Below are 12811 nucleotides of genomic sequence, written 5' to 3'. Positions count from 1 at the left end.
AGTGATGGAGGGATGGAGTGGAATGATGGAGGAATGGAGTAGAGTGATGGAGGGATGGAGTGTAATGATGGAGGGATGGAGTAGAGTGATGGAGGGATGGAGTGGAATGATGGAGGGATGGAGTAGAGTGATGGAGGGATGGAGTGGAATGATGGAGGGATGGAGTAGAGTGATGGAGGGATGGAGTGGAATGATGGAGGGATGGAGTAGAGTGATGGAGGGATGGAGTGGAATGATGGAGGAATGGAGTAGAGTGATGGAGGGATGGAGTGGAATGATGGAGGAATGGAGTAGAGTGATGGAGGGATGGAGTAGAGTGATGGAGGGATGGAGTGGAATGATGGAGGAATGGAGTAGAGTGATGGAGGGATGGAGTGTAATGATGGAGGGATGGAGTAGAGTGATGGAGGGATGGAGTGTAATGATGGAGGGATGGAGTAGAGTGATGGAGTGATGGAGTGTAATGATGGAGGGATGGAGTAGAGTGATGGAGGGATGGAGTGGAATGATGGAGGAATGGAGTAGAGTGATGGAGGGATGGAGTGTAATGATGGAGGGATGGAGTAGAGTGATGGAGGGATGGAGTGGAATGATGGAGGGATGGAGTAGAGTGATGGAGGGATGGAGTGGAATGATGGAGGAATGGAGTAGAGTGATGGAGGGATGGAGTGGAATGATGGAGGAATGGAGTAGAGTGATGGAGGGATGGAGTGTAATGATGGAGGGATGGAGTAGAGTGATGGAGGGATGGAGTGGAATGATGGAGGAATGGAGTAGAGTGATGGAGTGATGGAGTGTAATGATGGAGGGATGGAGTAGAGTGATGGAGGGATGGAGTGGAATGATGGAGGAATGGAGTAGAGTGATGGAGGGATGGAGTGTAATGATGGAGGGATGGAGTAGAGTGATGGAGGGATGGAGTGGAATGATGGAGGAATGGAGTAGAGTGATGGAGGGATGGAGTGTAATGATGGAGGGATGGAGTAGAGTGATGGAGGGATGGAGTGGAATGATGGAGGAATGGAGTAGAGTGATGGAGGGATGGAGTGGAATGATGGAGGAATGGAGTAGAGTGATGGAGGGATGGAGTGGAATGATGGAGGGATGGAGTAGAGTGATGGAGGGATGGAGTGGAATGATGGAGGAATGGAGTAGAGTGATGGAGGGATGGAGTGTAATGATGGAGGGATGGAGTAGAGTGATGGAGGGATGGAGTGGAATGATGGAGGAATGGAGTAGAGTGATGGAGGGATGGAGTGGAATGATGGAGGAATGGAGTAGAGTGATGGAGGGATGGAGTGGAATGATGGAGGGATGGAGTAGAGTGATGGAGGGATGGAGTGGAATGATGGAGGAATGGAGTAGAGTGATGGAGGGATGGAGTGGAATGATGGAGGGATGGAGAGAGTGATGGAGGGATGGAGAGAGTGATGGAGGGATGGAGAGAGTGATGGAGGGATGGAGAGAGTGATGGAGGGATGGAGAGAGTGATGGAGGGATGGAGGTAGTGATGGAGGGATGGAGAGAGTGATGGAGGGATGGAGGTAGTGATGGAGGGATGGAGAGAGTGATGGAGGGATGGAGAGAGTGATGGAGGGATGGAGAGAGTGATGGAGGGATGGAGGTAGTGATGGAGGGATGGAGAGAGTGATGGAGGGATGGAGGGAAAGGGATTGAAGAAGAGAGAGAAGTACAGGCGGTAGAATGTGGAGATATAAAGGCAGGTTGAGAAGGGGGAGGAGACGGAATATGAGGTTGAGAAGGGGGAGGAGACGGAATATGAGGTTGAGAAGGGGGAGGAGACGGAATATGAGGTTGAGAAGGGGGAGGAGACGGAATATGAGGTTGAGAAGGGGGAGGAGACGGAATATGAGGTCGAGGCGAAAGGTCTCTCTCATTTTCTATTGTCTCTCAATCCGAGACCTCGACACCTCCCCATTTTCTATTGTCTCTCAAAACGAGACCTCAACACCTCTCCTATTTTCTATTGTCTCAAAACGAGACCTCACCACCTACCCATTTTCTATTGTCTCTCAAAACGAGACCTCACCACCTCCCCCATTTTCTATTGTCTCAAAACGAGACCTCAACACTTCCCCCATTTTCTATTGTCTCAAAAACGAGACCTCACCACCTCCCCATTTTCTATTATCTCAAAACGAGACCTCAACACTTCCCCCATTTTCTATTGTCTCAAAACGAGACCTCAACACCTCCCCCATTTTCTATTGTCTCAAAACGACACCTCACCACCTCTATTTTCTATTGTCTCTCAAAACGAGACCGAAACACCTCCCCCATTTTCTATTGTCTCAAAACGAGACCTCAACACTTCCCCCATTTTCTATTCTCTCTCAAAACGAGACTTCAGCACCTCCCCCATTTTCTATTGTCTCAAAACGAGACCTCAACACCTTCCCCATTTTCTATTGTCTCTCAAAACGAGACTTCACCACCTCCCCATTTTCTATTGCCTCTCAAAAGGAGACTTCACCACCTCCCCCATTTTCTATTGTCTCAAAACGAGACCTCAACACCTCTCCTATTTTCTATTGTCTCAAAAAGAGACCTCACCACCTCCAAATTTTCTATTGTCTTTCAAAACGAGACTTCAACACCTCCCCATTTTCTATTTTCTCTCGAAACGAGACCTTACTACCTCCCCCATTTTCTGTCTCAAAACGAGACCTTAACACCTTCCCCACTTTCTATTGTCTCTCAAAACGAGACTTCACCACCTCCCCCATTTTCTATTGTCCCTCAAAACGAGACTTCAACACCTCCCCATTTTCTATTGTCTCTCAAAACGAGACTTCACCACCTCCCCATTTTCTATTGTCTCTCAAAACGAGACTTCACCACCTCCCCATTTTCTATTGTCTCTCAAAACGAGACTTCACCACCTCCCCCATTTTCTATTGTCTCTCAAAACGAGACTTCACCACCTCCCCATTTTCTATTGTCTCTCAAAACGAGACTTCACCACCTCCCCATTTTCTATTGTCTCTCAAAACGAGACTTTACCACCTCCCCATTTTCTATTGTCTCTCAAAACGAGACTTCACCACCTCCCCATTTTCTATTGTCTCTCAAAACGAGACTTCACCACCTCCCCATTTTCTATTGCCTCTCAAAAGGAGACTTCACCACCTCCCCCATTTTCTATTGTCTCAAAACGAGACCTCAACACCTCTCCTATTTTCTATTGTCTCAAAAAGAGACCTCACCACCTCCAAATTTTCTATTGTCTTTCAAAACGAGACTTCAACACCTCCCCATTTTCTATTTTCTCTCGAAACGAGACCTTACTACCTCCCCCATTTTCTGTCTCAAAACGAGACCTTAACACCTTCCCCACTTTCTATTGTCTCTCAAAACGAGACTTCACCACCTCCCCCATTTTCTATTGTCCCTCAAAACGAGACTTCAACACCTCCCCATTTTCTATTGTCTCTCAAAACGAGACTTCACCACCTCCCCATTTTCTATTGTCTCTCAAAACGAGACTTCACCACCTCCCCATTTTCTATTGTCTCTCAAAACGAGACTTCACCACCTCCCCCATTTTCTATTGTCTCTCAAAACGAGACTTCACCACCTCCCCATTTTCTATTGTCTCTCAAAACGAGACTTCACCACCTCCCCATTTTCTATTGTCTCTCAAAACGAGACTTTACCACCTCCCCATTTTCTATTGTCTCTCAAAACGAGACTTCACCACCTCCCCATTTTCTATTGTCTCTCAAAACGAGACTTCACCACCTCCCCATTTTCTATTGTCTCTCAAAACGAGACTTCACCACCTCCCCATTTTCTATTGTCTCTCAAAACGAGACTTCACCATCTCCCCCATTTTCTATTGTCTCTCAAAACGAGACTTCACCACCTCCCCATTTTCTATTGTCTCTCAAAACGAGACTTCACCACCTCCCCATTTTCTATTGTCTCTCAAAACGAGACTTTACCACCTCCCCATTTTCTATTGTCTCTCAAAACGAGACTTCACCACCTCCCCATTTTCTATTGTCTCTCAAAACGAGACTTCACCACCTCCCCATTTTCTATTGTCTCTCAAAACGAGACTTCACCACCTCCCCATTTTCTAATGTCTCTCAAAACGAGACTTCACCACCTCCCCATTTTCTATTGTCTCTCAAAACGAGACTTCACCACCTCCCCATTTTCTATTGTCTCTCAAAACGAGACTTCACCACATCCCCATTTTCTGTTGTCTCTCAAAACGAGACTTCACCACCTCCCCATTTTCTATTGTCTCTCAAAATGAGACTTCACCACCTCCCCCATTTTCTATTGTCTCTCAAAACGAGACTTCACCACCTCCCCATTTTCTATTGTCTCTCAAAACGAGACTACACCACCTCCCCATTTTCTATTGTCTCTCAAAACGAGACTTTACCACCTCCCCATTTTCTATTGTCTCTCAAAACGAGACTTCACCACCGCCCCATTTTCTATTGTCTCTCAAAACGAAACTTCACCACCTCCCCATTTTCTATTGTCTCTCAAAACGAGACTTCACCACCTCCCCATTTTCTATTGTCTCTCAAAACGAGACTTCACCACCTCCCCCATTTTCTATTGTCTCTCAAAACGAGACTTCACCACCTCCCCATTTTCTATTGTCTCTCAAAACGAGACTTCACCACCCCCCCCATTTTCTATTGTCTCTCAAAACGAGACTTCACCACCTCCCCATTTTCTATTGTCTCTCAAAACGAGACTTCACCACCTCCCCATTTTCTATTGTCTCTCAAAACGAGACTTTACCACCTCCCCATTTTCTATTGTCTCTCAAAACGAGACTTCACCACCTCCCCATTTTCTATTGTCTCTCAAAACGAGACTTCACCACCTCCCCATTTTCTATTGTCTCTCAAAACGAGACTTCACCACCTCCCCATTTTCTATTGTCTCTCAAAACGAGACTTTACCACCTCCCCATTTTCTATTGTCTCTCAAAACGAGACTTTACCACCTCCCCATTTTCTATTGTCTCTCAAAACGAGACTTCACCACCTCCCCATTTTCTATTGTCTCTCAAAACGAGACTTCACCACCTCCCCATTTTCTATTTTCTCTCAAAACGAAACTTCACCACCCCCCCATTTTCTATTGTCCCTCAAAACGAGACTTCACCACCCCCCCCCCATTTTCTATTGTCTCTCAAAACGAGACTTCACCACCTCCCCATTTTCTATTGTCTCTCAAAAGGAGACTTCACCCCCCCCCATTTTCTATTGTCTCTCAAAACGAGACTTTACCACCTCCCCATTTGCTATTGTCTCTCAAAACGAGACTTCACCACCTCCCCATTTTCTATTGTCTCTCAAAACGAGACTTCACCACCTCCCCATTTTCTATTGTCTCTCAAAACGAGACTTCACCACCTCCCCATTTTCTATTGTCTCTCAAAACGAGACTTCACTACCTCCCCATTTTCTATTGTCTCTCAAAACGAGACTTCACCACCTCCCCATTTTCTATTGTCTCTCAAAACGAGACTTCACCACCTCCCCATTTTCTATTGTCTCTCAAAACGAGACTTCACCACCTCCCCATTTTCTATTGTCTCTCAAAACGAGACTTCACCACCTCCCCATTTTCTATTGTCTCTCAAAACGAGACTTCACCACCTCCCCATTTTCTATTGTCTCTCAAAACGAGACTTCACCACCTCCCCATTTTCTATTGTCTCTCAAAACGAGACTTCACCACCTCCCCATTTTCTATTGTCTCTCAAAACGAGACTTCACCACCTCCCCATTTTCTATTGTCTCTCAAAACGAGACTTCAGCACCTCCCCATTTTCTATTGTCTCTCAAAACGAGACTTCACCACCTCCCCATTTTCTATTGTCTCTCAAAACGAGACTTTACCACCTCCCCATTTTCTATTGTCTCTCAAAACGAGACTTCACCACCTCCCCATTTTCTATTGTCTCTCAAATCGAGACTTCACCACCTCCCCATTTTCTATTGTCTCTCAAAACGAGACTTCACCACCTCCCCATTTTCTACTGTCTCTCAAATCGAGGCCTCACAAACCTATTCACACTTATCCATTCTGTCCTTTAGTTCTTGTTTTTCTGTTGTTGTTTTTCCTCTTCCCTTCGCCCATTATTCGTAACTACGCTTCGATAACAGCAAAAACGTAACTTTGATCTGTTGAGGAGAATGCCAACTGTTAGCTTTGTGCCGTTAACAGACAGCTAAAAAAAACAAAAGAACTGTTACGCATTTTGCCCCGTAGACAAAAGTAAAAAAAAGGATAAAAAAGAATATAAAAAAGAAATTAGCAGAGGAGGGGAATAAAATAAGAGAAAACGGAAACTGGTTAAACAGCGTTGAAAACTGTGGAGGAAAAAACGGGAACGGGTAAAGAAAAATGCAAAAAACGGGAACAGATAAAGAAAAGCGCAAAAAAAACGGGAACTGATAAAAAGCAAAAAAACGGGAACTGATAAAGAAAAATGCAAAATATAAAAAAAAGACGTATTAAAAAAGCGCAAAAAAAAGGGAAGTTTAAAAAAAAGACAAAAACTGTAGGAAATAGCGAAAACTGATAATAAAAATGCCGAATAAATGAAAAAAAAAAAACGATAACTTATAAAAAATGATAAAAAATTAAAAAAAAAAGCGAATTGGTAAAAAAAAAAAAACGCTAAAAACTGCGGAGAGGAAAAATCGGCAAATAATTAAAAAAAAGACAGAGGGAAACACTGAAAAAAATTGGAACTGATAAAAAAAGATAAAAACTGATATTAAAAAAAAAGCGAAAGAAACTGTTAAAAAAAAAGCGAGAACTGATAAAATATTTCGAGAGAATAAAAGAAAAAAACAGGAAAACGTGTAAAGAAAATATATAAAAAACAGAAAAATGTGTAAAAGATATAAAATTGGGGAAAATTTTAGTTTCAGTCTGTTTAATATATATAAAAAAAAATCTCAGAAAAACAGTGAAAACTCCAGCAGGAAGAGACGAACAAGGAAATAAAAAGAAAAGTAAGGAAATGCGAGAAATAGCGATAAAGTGTGAAAAAAATCACGAGAAAAGTCATGAAAAACTGTGAAAAAAACCGTGAAAAACTGAAAAACCAAGAAAACTGCGAGGAAACGATGAGAAACAGTGAAAACCCTGAAAAACAGGAAATAAACCAAGAATAACCTTGAAAAACGGTGTCTAAACTTTGACAAACATTGAAAATCATAAAAAAGTAGCGAGGAAGCCATAAAAGCCGTGAAAATCATGAACAAGCATGAAAAACCATAGAAACTGAAAAATAGATGGTAAAAAAAACGAAAAATCATGAAAACCTGGAAAACCATTAACAACCGTGAAAAACCTTGAATAACAGCCGGAGAATATATGAAAAGAAGAGCAGGAAATTGTGAAAATGAGCAGGGATAGAGGGAGGGAGGGAGGGAGGGAGGGAGAGAGGGAAGGAGGGAGGGAAGGAGGGAGGGAGGAAAGGAAGGGATGGAGGGAAGGAAGGGAGGGAGGGAAGGAAGGGATGGAGGGAAGGAAGGGATGGAAGGAAGGGAGGGAGGGAAGGAAGGGAGGGAGGGAGGGCTGTGTCAGTCAGGGCCAAGCTGAGACACGCCATGTGATTACACTCGATATAATGACATCCTATAACGACATCGCTGCCCAGATAACTATCTCCGATGTCACTAGGGAAGGTCCGAGACCGCTCAGGACCGGCGTGAGGCGAAACCCCAACGTCTCGCTCCTCCATTGGTCCGCTAATGACAAGGTGTTGGTGATTGTTGCCGCGATAAATGGCGTCAGGACGCGAGGGTATGACGGCTGGATGCGTCTTCATTGACTGAGTGAACCCATTCCTTCATCTCTGTTTGTCTGCCAGTCTGCCTGTCTGCTAGTCTGCCATTCCGCCAGTCTGCCTGTCTGCCCGTCTCTCGTCGCATTTATGGGGCTTTTGCAGCGGGTTACGTTCCGTGTTCCTGTGTTTATTTACAAGCTAGGAGCTGTGATACGGTCTGAACTCAGCACAGGAACACAAATAGGGATCACAATGATGCTGGGACCAGCTGTGGGCCAGAGATGCTAGAGCCAGCTGTGGGCCAGAGGTTTCACTTGTTTGTGTATTGTATGAACGTGTTCCAGACTCATTCAAGGACGACTGATGTGGAGGGTACAACCAGAGTAATGACCCCGTGGAGGGTACAGCCAAAGTAATGACCTTGTGGAGGGTACAGCCAGAGTTAAATTGCTCTGCCGAAATGATAGGTGTAACCAGACTTAGTACAGGTGACAGACTGATCACCTCCTAGCTCCTCCATTTCATCCTGATGACGTAGATGAAAGAAAGGGATAACACTTCAGGAGAGCTGTGCATAGATATCCCCTATAACGCACCCATACCTCGTAGAGAGCTCTACAATGCCTGCCTTGCTTGCACGATTTACCACCTGATTCTTCTCACTCATGGCACTCAGTCATACTGCACACCCCGGGACGTCAACTTCATGATTCTTCAACACATTCTTGCCACGACTGTAGTGGTGACATCGTGCTGTTTGGAGACCATCACCATTTGTGTAGCTGTAAGCTATGATGGGCCTCGATAGGTTGCTTCTCTTGTGGATAGATAAAGAGTAGAGTAAAGGTGGCACCATCGGCATGGGATCGAGGGATGAAGAGAATCCCGGAAGATATTTCACAACAATGCTCCAAATAATCTTTGCGGTCTGTAAGACTCTCAGTCGTACAGACTCGTCGCTCCATAACAGTAATGTTTGTAAGCCTAAAACTGCCTTCAAGAGTGTTTTCAGGACTGTCTTCAAGACTTCATTCAAGACTGCCTTAAAAACTGTCTTTGTCTTCAAGACTGACTTCAGGACTGCCTTCAGGACTTCCTTCAGGACTGCCTTCAGGACTGCCTTCAGGACTGCCTTCAGGACTGCCTTCAGGATTGCCTTCAAGACTTCCTTCAAGACTGCCTTTAAAACTGCCTCTGCCCTTAAGACTGCCTTCAAGTCTGCGTTTAAGGCTGCCTTCAAGACTATTTCTTCAGGTAGTTACCACCTGTCTCACCACATGTTGTATTTATTAACTCGAGTCCTCTGTACCGTACCAGTACTTAGGAGTCCACACCGAGGCTATCTGCTGAGAAAAACTGTATACTACTATCTAGATAATACACTATCGTGTATTATCTAGGTGTGTGTGTGTGTTGCTCCTGTTGATGCCCCTGTTATCCCCTCTGTTGCTCCTGGTGCTGCTCCCGTTGCATCCATTGTTACTGCTCCTGTTAGCAGCGAACACGTCCTGCTCGACTTCTTTTATATTTTTTTGTTCAATCCGTCCGTGCATGTTCAATAGATTGGATGTAATACTATGCAATCGACATCAATATCCGTGACGAATATCTATCTATTTTACTCTAAGGTTCCTGTGACTGCTGCTGTCATTACTGCTGCCCATTCGTCTCTCTCTCTCTCTCTCTCTCTCTCTCTCTCTCTCTCTCTCTTACACAAGGGTTCTTACAAGGCTAAGTTTAGAGTTCCTAACATTATTTACATGCTAAGAGCTGTTACATACATCAGCTTATTTTAAAGCCTTTTTATTTTTATGGAATATACAAATGGGGAATATGATAAAGTTGGAGCCAGCTGTGAACTAGCTGTGGGCCAGTGAGTTCATTTAGCCAACTTATTTTATTTAATCGATGTTGTTATGCTGTACGATCATGTTCCAGACTCAAGTCATTCTACGGATGAATGATCTCAAATGAAGCGTTGTTCTTGAGAAGGCTACAGTCAGAGCGTAGTTGCTGTTTGCTGCCCGTCTTGTGATACAGAAGCTGTCTTCTCGCTGTCTGTGCAGTGGTACCTTGACAATATTGATCTTGTACATGAAAGATCACCCACATCTCTTTAACAATGATGGATCTGCTAGAATGACAGATCTATCCAGGCTGGGTTCAGATTCTGTTCTCTGCTCTGCCCAGAAGTCGTAGATGAGACGGAGAACAGGCAACCCAAGACAGTGGAGCATACTCAAGATGTGAGCACACTTGTGCCTCATACAGAGTCTTGCAGCCTGTACTTTCAAGTAGGTACGAGATACTTCTTAGTGCTGTTAACTTCTTGGCTGACTTGTTTGCAAGATTTACCACGTGATTCTTCATAGACATTTTGAAGTCAAATTTCACTCACTTGGATATCAACTTCATCTCCGGATATCAACATTCTTCCATTCATTCTCATCACTGCTCCAGCATTACCGTTATGGTACCTAGAGATCATCATTCTTACCACTTCTCCAGCATTACCATTATGGTACCTAGAGATCATCATTACCACTTCTCCAGCATTACCATCATGGTAGCTGGATACTATCACTCTTACCACTGCTCCAGCATTTACATTATAGTGCCTAGAGACCATTATCATTTGTGTTTTCTCAGAAGCAAAGGTATCTTGCCATCATTTTCCCCAGGCTGATATAGCTGTTAGCTGGTGATTGATGTAACCGAGAGCAGCTGGCAGTTTCTTTCCTGGAAAAGTAATTGTAAGAGTAAAGTCACATGTATTGGTATGAGATTCTGGAATGACGTAAAAATTATTGAAATAGACATTCCATAACAATGGCCCAAGCACACTTCCCTATGGAACAATGGTACTGACTGTCTTGTTGACTCTGTCCCATTGAGAACTACTGCTAGAGATGTACATTGAAGGTAATCACTGAGGTGTAGTGCAGAGCTAGAGACTCTTAGTGCTTGTAGTTTTGCCAAGAGTCCCTGGTGCCATACTCGGTCGAAAGTGCCAACAATGTCCAGTACTACTACACAGCTGATCTGGGATTTATCAAGTGTCTGGTGCCACATAGTGGAGAGGTTTAACAGCAGATCAGCAGCAGAGTGGCCTTTACTGAAACTATATTAACGGTCACAAAACAGTGAGTGGTAGTCGGAAAATGTTGTCATCTGCCGTAGATTAATGTCTCATGGATCTTGCCAGTGAGTGACAGGAGTGACACTGGTCTGTAGTTGCTGATTTCCGCTCTGCTCTTCTTTTTGTGAATAGGGACTACATTTGCATCTTTCCACAGAGAATGCCATTTACACTGTGCTAAGCAATGCTGATAGATGCGAGTTAGAGGTGCTGCTAGCTGGTCTGCACATCTATTCAGCAATTTTGAGCTCAACTTATCTGGGCCCACAGCCTTTTCTTGGGCCAGCGATTTAAGAAGATACACCTTCTGCCTTATTGTCACCACTGACAGCTTTGACACAGTTTTTGCAGTTAGCCGAGGAGGGTTCCTTGCTGGATCAGGAACTTGCATCTTGGCAGCAAAGAGGTCCGCTTTCTCTTGACTATTAGTTGAGGTGGTCCCATCCTGTAGATTTAGAAGTGGAATAAGTTTATCGGGAGAATCCCTCCCTCCCTCCCTCTCTCTTTCTCTCTCTCTCTCTCTCTCTCTCTCTCTATCTCTTCCTTTTCACTATTCTCTGATCCTCTAACTGATTTGAATATCACTATCTTCTTTCTCTATTTTCTCTTTCCTTTCCCGTTACAGATTCGGCCAGTGTTTAAAAAATCTTCAGTGTTTAATAGTTTGTGTATATATATATATATATATATATATATATATATATATATATATATATATATATATATATATATATATATATACATACATACATATACTTTTGTGTTGCATCTTTTGGAACGGAGTTTCTGTTTTATGTTATTGTGTTTTTGTCGATTTGTTTGAGAACGGGAAGAATGTAAGGTGACAAAGCTCTAAAAGGAAAGAGGAAGGTGGAGTGACGAAGCTCTACACAGAGCAAGCTCTATACACTGTATACCCTGAACAAGTTTAACGCCTTCTCACCCATCCTCACACATACACACGCACACAAATGCCTACAAGGCTTGCGTGTACACACGCTGTTCTTCACTTATCATGGCTCAGTGCTACTGGTCTTACTGCTGCTGCTGCTGCTGTTACTGCTTCTGCTGCTGCTGTTACTGCTGCTGCTGTTACTGCTGCTGCTGCTGCTGCTTTTACTGCTTCTGCTGCTGCTGTTACTGCTTCTGCTGCTGCTGTTACTGCTTCTGCTGCTGCTTTTACTGCTTCTGCTGCTGTTGTTACTGCTGCTGCTGCTTTTACTGCTTCTGCTACTGCTGTTACTGCTTCTGCTGCTGCTTTTACTGCTTCTGCTGCTGCTGTTACTGCTGCTGCGACTTCTGCTGTTATTGCTGTTGCTGTTACTACTGCTGTTGCTGCTTCCTCTAATGCAGGTTTTGCCCTACAAAAGTTCTATAACTTAAAAGAGTCAATGTGTTCCTGAAACTTGTATGTAAATCGAACCTATTTTCCCCATAGACACCCATGTTATGATCTGAGAAGCGTTCCCACTCTACAACATTCCATACTAATTTGTTACAGAGTTTAGTCGGTATTCTTATAAGCTCCTCTATAAGGGGCATTATTTTTTTTTTTTTGGTAAATACAATTGAAAGAGTGCATGAGAAATTGAATGGCACGAAATATGAAGGCTTCACCACCCATTATTCAACTGTTGATGTGCTTTTCCAATAGCGATTTCGGAAAAAAATGCCCTAGAGGAATTTTGTAAGAGAGGTGGCCGTCATTTGTTTTGAGAGAGAGAGAGAGAGAGAGAGAGAGAGAAAGAGAATTATCTCCCGTGAATGGTTGGGTAAGCGGAGAACACGGTCTCCGGGGTCGGTTACTCTCTGATTAAGTTGTCTCCGCAGCAAGGGATGATACACTCCCGATCGCCAAATCAAATTCAATT

Source organism: Cherax quadricarinatus, chromosome 58, assembly GCF_038502225.1.
Source record: "Cherax quadricarinatus isolate ZL_2023a chromosome 58, ASM3850222v1, whole genome shotgun sequence".
NCBI classification, from domain to species: domain Eukaryota; kingdom Metazoa; phylum Arthropoda; class Malacostraca; order Decapoda; family Parastacidae; genus Cherax; species Cherax quadricarinatus.
This window is presented reverse-complemented; position numbering follows the sequence as displayed.